The following is an 8,806-nucleotide window of genomic DNA, read 5'->3' on the forward strand; positions in this document are numbered from 1 at the left end:
ATGATGGTTGGAGGAAGAGCGCCTCATCTTCTGCCTAGGAACCCTCCAACCACAAGGCAGGAACGCGGGTTTCACCAGTTTCCTCATTTCCCCTCCCCCCACCTTGTCTCAGTCAAATCCATCGAATTCAGCACCGCCTTCCTAACCTGCAATCTTCTTCCTGACCTCTCCGCCCCCACCCCAGTCTGACCTATCACCCTCACCTTGACCTCTTTCCACCTATCACATTTTCGACGCCCCTCCCCCAAGACCCTCCTCCCTACCTTTTATCTTAGCCTGCTGGACAAACTTTCCTCATTCCTGAAGAAGGGCTTATGCCCGAAACGTCAATTCTCCTGTTCCCTGGATGCTGCCTGACCTGCTGCGCTTTTCCAGCAACACATTTCCAGCTCTGATCTCCAGCATCTGCAGACCTCACTTTCTCCTCAATAATTTCAGTTACACCACACTGTAAATTTTTGCTATAAATTCTGGGTTACGATCAAGCCCTCCACTATCACCTAATGAAGGAACGTCGCTCCGAAAGCTAGTGTGCTTCCAATTAAACTTGTTGGACTATAACATGGCGTTGTGTGATTTTTATCTTTGTACTCCCCAACAGCGTTAGCAAAAGCACCCTCAAGGACATTGTTTCCACTCCGGCCCAGGGATAGACCATCCAATTTGTAATAGTCCCACCTCCCCCAGAACTGGTCCTAATGTTCCAAAAATCTGAACCCCTCCCTCCTGCAACATCTCTCAAGCCACACATTCATCCTGAATATTCTATCATTCCTACTCTGACTTGCACATCGCACTGGTAGCAATCCTGAGATTACTAACTCTGAGGTGCCAGTTTTGAACTTGGTTCCTAACTCCCTAAATTCTTTGTGTAAGAGCTCATCCGTTTTTTACCGGTATCATTGGCACCTGCATGCACCATGATAACTAGCTGTTCATCCTTTCCCTTGAGAATTTTCTGCAGTCGATCTGAGATATTCCTGACCTATGCACCTGGGAGGAAATGTACTATTCGGGAGTCTTGTTTTTGACCACAGAAACGCCTATCTACACTCCCTACAATTGAATACCCTATGACTATAGCCCTTCCTGTTCTGGAGGGAGATGACCGCAGGGGACACCTGCACTGCCTTCCTGCTCTTTTTCTGCTTTCTTGTCACCCATTCCCTTTCTCCCTCAGCAATTCTAATCTGCGGTGTGACCAATTTGTTAAACGTGTTATCCACAACCCCCTCAGCATCACGTATGCTCCAAAGAGAGTCCATCTGCAGCTCCAGAGCCATCATACAGTCTAACAAGAGCTGCAAATGAACACATTTCTTGCATGTGAAGGAGCCAGGGACATCAGCTATGTCCCTGAGCTCCTACATTGAGCAAGATGAGCATAACACAGGTCTGAGATCTCTTGCCAATTTTAATCGTAAGCTTTATCTAAGTTGAGACTAAAGTTACGAAAAAGAAGCAAATTTTTTTTTAACCACTCACATGATAAAATAAAAAAAAGCAGAAAATCCTTACCTTATCAAAACACCACAGAGTCCTTTTTTTGGTTAGAGGAGAAAGGTGGGTGGGAGATACCGCATTGGTTGTGTCTCAGGTTCAGCTGCTGCCCAGATGCATCAGCTTTTTAAACAGTTTATTTGCCTTTCCGGCAGCCACCTTGTCCTTGTTCTCTCTGCCCTCGCTGCAATTAAAATGGTGCTGGGAGCCAGCTAGAAGAAGGTGAGACTCTGAACAAAGGGTCAACTCTCTGTCCATGTCTGAGCACAAATGTTTCAAGCTTTCAATGGAACTGGAACATTTGCTCATTATTCCGACACTTACTTTGTTGCCACTTATCCAATTTCCAACAATTTGCCTTCAAGTCTATGAGGTTCAACTTTATAAAAGCTTCAAGCAGAACTTTATCAAATGCCTTTTGAAAATCCACATAAATAATATCCATGGACATATCCTATCCTCTAGTTCAATCAGCTCTTCAGTAAAATCAAACAGACTCTTTTAGTTTGATCCACACTGGCCCGCTTATGATCAGCTGAAAATTTTCAAGATATTCAATTATCTTGAATATCCAATTATCACAAGAACAGGGTAGATGCTCAACTCCTCAACCGCCAGCTCCGACGTGCCACAGCAAGGAACTGTAATGACCTCCTCAGGAGACAGACACGTGCTGCAACTGGCAGGGTACCCTTCGTTGTTCAGTACTTCCCAGGAGCTGAAAAATTACGCAATGCTCTTCGTGACCTGCAACCCATTATCAATGAGGATGAGCACCTCACCAAGACCTTCCCCACACCTCCACTACTTGCCTTTAAACAACCGCCAAACCTCAAACAGATCATTGCTCGTAGCAAACTGCCCGGCTCTCAGGACAACTCCGTACAACCCTGTCACAGTGGACGCCGCAAGACGTGTCAGATTGTGGACATACCACTATTACGCGTTGGAACACCTCCCACCTTGTACATGGCAGGTACTCATGTGACTCAGCCAACGTTGTCTATCTTATACGTTGCAGGCAAGGATGCCCTGAGGCATGGTACATTGGGGAAACCGAGCAAAGGCCACGACAACGGATGAATGGGCACCACACAACAATCAACAGACAGGAGGGTTTCCTCCCAGTTGGGGAACACTTCAGTGGTTCAGGACATTCAGGCTCGGACCTTCAGGTGACCATCCTTCAAGGTGGACTTCGGGACAGGCAGCAGAGAAAAGTGGCCGAGCAGAGGCTGACATGCACACATATATGTTGTGGGGTGAATTTGTACTTGCAGAGTTACATTGTACTTGGCTCAAAAACTGCATGCATTCGTGTAGAATTCTGAGCTCAAAAACTCCATGAATTTATGTAAAACTCTGTTATCTCACTTTTTAGATTAGAATCAATCTAAACATCATGGCATAGACAGAGAACACAGGGGGCCAACACCTTCAACATATTGTCTAGCTATCACCGTTGTTAACAACTAACCCGAGAATGCAACTTTAAAAAAAAGGTTTTGTGATTTAGACATGAAAGAAGTGAAACTATCACTGTATTCTAACAGATGAAAGGCTTAACAGACAATCAATTTTTCAATGTATAATTTCAGTTACATCACACTGTAAATTTTTGCTCTAAATTCTGGGTTACGATCGAGCCCTCCACTATCACCTGATGAAGGAGCGTCACTCCGAAAGCTAGTGTGCTTCCAATTAAACCTGTTGGACTATAACCTGGTGTTGTGTGATTTTTAACTTTGTATACCCCAGTCCAACATTGGCATCTCCAAATCATGGCTGAGGCAGGGGGATGGGAACCAAATGAGGAGGTTAGTAGACCGGAAGGAACTAGTAACTAAAGCCCCTAAGGAACGAGATCATGAAGTCAGTGTGACTAAGGGAAAGAGTAGGCAGGAAGCAGAGGAGGAATGTAGAGAATCTGGTGGTCTGAGGTGCATTTGTTTTAATGCAAGAAGTAAAGTAGGTAAGGCAGATGACCTTAGGGCTTGAATTAGTACCTGGGAGTATGATATTAATGCTATTACTAAGACTTGGTTAAGTTAAATGTATGATTGGCAACTAAACATTCCAGGATATAAATGCTTCAGGCGGGATAGAGAGGGAGGTAAAAGGGGTAGAAGAGTTGCAATACTGGTCAAAGAGGATATCACAGCTGTGCTGAAGGAGAGGACTGTGGAAGACTAGAGTAGTGAGGCAATATGGGCAGAGCTCAGACAGGATGCGGTAACAAAGTTGGGATTGTACTGCAGGCCTCCCAACAGCGAACTTGAGATAGACTACAAATATGTAGAGAGATCATAGAAATATGTAGGAGCAACAGGGTGGTGGTGAAAGGAGATTTTAATTTTCTCAACATTGACTGGGATTCACTTAGTGCTAGAGGTCTAGATGGATCAGAATTTGTAAAGAACATCCAGGAGGGTTTTCTGGAGCAGTATGTAAGTAGTCTAACTTGGGAAGGGGCCGTACTGAACTTCCTAGTTCTGAGCTCTGCCCATATTGCCTCACTACTCTGAAGCATTGATATCCTGGAATATTTAGTTGCCAATCATACCTTTCCCTTAACCAAGTCTTAGTAATAGCAATAACATCATGCTCCCAGGTACTAATTCAAGCCCTAAGTTCATCTGCCTTACCTACTATACTTCTTGCATTAAAACAAATGCACCTCAGACCACCAGACTCTCTACATTCCTCCTCCACTTCCTGCCTACTCTTTCCCTTAGTCACACTGACTTCATGATCTCATTCCTTAAGGGCTTTAGTTACTACTTCCTTCCGGTCTACTAACCTCCTCATTTGGTTCCCATCCCTCTGCCACATTTGTTGAAGTTTCAGTGGGGGATTACTTTGGGAATAGTTTTAGAGTACTCATAGACAAAGATGAGAGTAGTCCTAAAAATGAGTGCTAAATTGGGGAAGTCCAACTATACCAAAATTCAGCAGGAACAGGGGAATGCAACCCCTTTTCCTTCAAACAGGGCAGCTGTTTGAAGGAAAATTCACATTTGATATGTGGGAGGCTTTGAAAGAAAGTTCAGGAGAGATTTGTTCCTGTGAAAATGAGGGGTGGAAATGGCAAGATTAGGGAACCATGAATGACAGGTGAAATTTTGAGACTAGCTAAGAGGAAAAAGGATGTGTCTAGGTGATTGAAGACGGAGGCTTTGAAAGAAAGTTCAGGAGAGATTTGTTCCTATGAAAATGAGGGGTGGAAATGGCAAGATTAGGGAACCATGGATGACAGGTGAAATTTTGAGACTAGCTAAGAGGAAAAAGGATGTGTCTAGGTGATTGAAGACAGATGAAGCTTTGAAAGAATATCAGGAATGTAGGACCAATCTGAAATGAGAAATTAAGAGGAATACAAGGGGTCATGAGATATCCTTAGCAAGCAGGGTCAAGGAAAACCCCAAAGCCTTTTATTCATATATAAGGAGCAAGAGAGTAACTAGGGAAAGGGTTGGCCCACTCAAGGACAAAGGAGGAAAGGTATGCCTGGATTCGGAGAAAATGGATGAGATTCTTAATGAGTACTTTGCATCGATAGGTCAAGTTGGCATAAGGAGGGAGGAAGTGTTGTGTATTCTAGAAGGCATTAAGGTGGACAGTCCCCAGGTCCAAATGGGATCTATCCCAGGTTACTGAGGGAAGTGAGAGAGAAAATAGCTGGGGCTTTAACAGATATGTTTGCAGCATCCTTGAAAACGGGGGAGGTCCCAGAGGACTGGAGAATTGTTAATGTTGGCCCCTTGTTTAAGAAGGGTAGCAGGGATAATCCAGGTAATTACAGACCTGTGAGCCTGACGTTAGTGACAGGGAAGCTACTGGAGAAGATACTAAGAAATAGGATGTATACCCATTTGGAAGAAAATGGGCTTATCAGGGATAGTCAGCATGGTTTTGTGCAGGAAGGATCATGTCTTGACAACTTAATAGAGCAAGTGACAAAATTAATTGATGAGGGAAGGGATTTAGATGTCATATACATGGACTTTAGTAAGGCATTTAATAAGGTTCCCCATGGTAGGCTAATGAAGGAAGTGAAGTCGCATGGGGTCCGGGGTATTCTAGCTAGATGGATAGAGAACTGTTTGGGCAACAGGAAACAGAGAGTAAGAGTGGAAGCGAGATTCTCAAAATGGAGACCTGTGACCAGTGGTATCCCACAGGGGTCAGTGTTGGGACCACTGTTGTTTGTGATATACATAACTGATTTGGAGGAAGGTGTAGGTTACTTCATTAGCAAGTTTGTAGATGACACTAAGATTGGTGGAGTAGCAGATAGTGAAGGGGATTGTTAGAGAATACAGCAGAATATAGATAGATTGGAGAGTCGGGCAGAGAAATGGCAGATGGAGTTCAATCCGGACAAATGCGAGGTGATACATTTTGGAATATGCAATTCCAGAGTGAACTATACAATAAATGGAAAAGTCCTGGGAAAATTGATGTACAGAGAGATCTGGGTGTTCAGGTCCATTGTTCCCTGAAGGTGGCAACGCAAGTCAGTAGAGTGGTCAAGGCAGTATACAGCATGCTTTGCTTCATCGGACAGGGTATTTAGTACAAGAGTTGGCAGGTCAGTTTACAATTATATAAGACTTTAGTTTGGCCACATTTGGAATACTGCATACAGTTCTGGTCACCACATTACCAAAAGGATGTGGATACTTGGGAGAGGGTGTAGAGGATGTTCATCAGAATGTTGCCTGGTATGGAGGGTGCTAGCTATGAGGAGAGGGTGAGTAGATTAGAATTATTTTCATTGGAAAGAAGGAGGTTGAAGAGGCAACTGTTGGAGGCCTACAAAATCATGAGGTGTAGACAGGGTGGAAGAACTTTTTTCCCAGAATGCAAGATTCAATTACTTGGGGTCATGAGTGCAAAGTGAGAGGGGAAAAGTTTAGGGGAGATATAGATGGAATGTTCTTCATGCAGAGGGTGGTTTGTGCCTGGAATGCATTGCCAGCAGAGGTGGTAGGGGCGGGAATGATAGCATCATTTAAGATGCATGTAGACAGACACACGAATGGGCAGAGAGCAAAGGGATACAGGTCCTTAGAAAATAGGCGGCAGGTTTAGATAGAGGATCTGGATTGGCACAGGCTTGGAGGGCCGAAGGGCCTGTTCCTGTGCTGTAATGTTCTTTGTTCAGTGTCTATATCCTTTACTCTGCCAAGGGACAGTGGGTGAGAAGGAGGCGATTGACACGAAAGGAGAAAATGCTGGAAAATCTCAGCAGGTCTGGCAGTATCTGTAAGGAAAGAAAAGAGCTGATGTTTCAAGTCTAACTGACCTGGGAATTTGTGTTGCAGACGTTTCGTCTCCTGTCTAGGTGATATCCTCAGTGCTTGGGAGCATCCTGTGAAGCGCTTCTGTGATCTTTCCTCCGGCATTTGTAGTGGTTTGAATCTGCCAGATTCAAACCACTACAAATGCCGGAGGAAACATCACAGAAGCGCTTCACAGGAGGCTCCCAAGCACTGAGGATCTCACCTAGACATGGGACGAAACGTCTGCAACACAAATTCCCAGCTCGGCGAACAGAATCACAACAACGAGCACCCGAGCTACAAATCTTCTCACAAGCTTCTAACTGACCCTTTGTCAAAGCTCTTTTGGTTTCAGATTCCAGCATCCGCAGTAATTTGCTTTTAGGCAGTTGACATGTGTTGATGTTAATGTGGTTATTCCTCTAGATTCTAGTCAGTGGTCCAAAGTAGAGCTGCATTAGCTACTCCTGTGCCACTGTGGAGACTAATGGTAGGGAAGAGCAGCTTCATGAAATTAAAATGCTGGACAGTTGAAATGACTCCAAGAAGAGAGAAATTGCTTATAAAGCAGTAAGAATACAGACTTCAGGAGCACTTTAAGCAGACAAATCTCAATTGGTCATTGCCAGAGTTCTTTAGTTTCACTAACCAAAAGCTTGCCAGCCTGTTTGTGTCATTGAAGGTATTCCCTCTGTTGTGCAGTTGCCTGGTTGGCCTTGGCAAGTTGTATATCCGTTAGCTGAGGAAGTATGTGCACTGGCTGTAAAAACCAGAATGCTGAGTTAAACAAGGAATTGCTCACCCACTTGAATATTACAAATACTTAAAATCTCTAAGGTGTTGCTCAACCTGCCTGTAAAGTGGACAGGTAAAACCCATAAGTCGCAAGTGGGGATGGTGATCACTTCTCTTTTCAAAAGCTTAAATATCTCAATCTGCACTGTCACCACTGCACCCATCCACCGCCTCACCTCCTTTAACCATTATGATCCTCTCTTGTGTCTACTATTTTATTTTTATGACAAATAACTTAAAAATATGCACAACTTTAAAACTACCACTAGGTGGTAGTAGACCCTAACAGATCAGGATGATTTCATTAAAAGGAGCAGGTAATAAAAATAAATTGTTTTAAAGCTATGCTTTACAATGTTTCATTCTTTTAATAAAACTTTGTGTGATCAAAGTGTCTACATGTGTTCAACAAAGTGTTAACAATTATTCTGTTTAATAATCTTGACAGTAATACTACAGTTTTTTTAATTTGCTTTTTATGCCTATTTCATCTAGTGTCTTATTAGTGTTTTTGCATTTTGATTATTGAGTTTTAGAATAAATATGGAACCTCACCAATGTAACGCATCTTAAGCTCATATTCTCTACTGGCTGGTTGCTGTCCAAATTCCTTAAATGACATGTCAGGTATATTGCCTATCCCAACTCTTATGGGGTGAACATTAACAGGTTAAAGTGATTGTGCAATTTAATAAAGATTTTAAAAAATGCCATTGGTTATAGCCAGCCAGCAAGATAATAACAATGTTACAAACTTACACATTGACAATAGTAAGGAAAAAGTAAGCAGGAGATAATGTGTAATCAACATCTAGCTAACAGCACAATGCACACTGATGACGAGCTTAGAAAGTCAATAATTCAGTCAATGTGTCAGTTTGTTCATGTTTCAGAAAGAAAATCAGATTTCACTGGATAGGAAACTATCAAGCTAAACTCTATATATTGCAGGCAAGGCTGTTGAAAACCATCAGTTAAAGTTAAAAGAAAGACTTCCATTTGTGTAACATTTTTCATAATGATCAGATGTCTCAAAGTGCTTACATTGCATCCTACATTGCAATCTCATGATGCAATGTAGGAAATATGGCAGCCAATTTGTTTGCACTAAGTTTCCATTAACAGTAACATGAGCAGACATTTTTTACCATGTTGACTGAAAAATAAATATTGGCCACCACACCAGGTATAACCAGTTCCAAACAAGAATCATATTGGAGTTGAAA

Source organism: Chiloscyllium plagiosum, chromosome 25 (assembly GCF_004010195.1).
Source record: "Chiloscyllium plagiosum isolate BGI_BamShark_2017 chromosome 25, ASM401019v2, whole genome shotgun sequence".
NCBI classification, from domain to species: Eukaryota; Metazoa; Chordata; class Chondrichthyes; order Orectolobiformes; family Hemiscylliidae; genus Chiloscyllium; species Chiloscyllium plagiosum.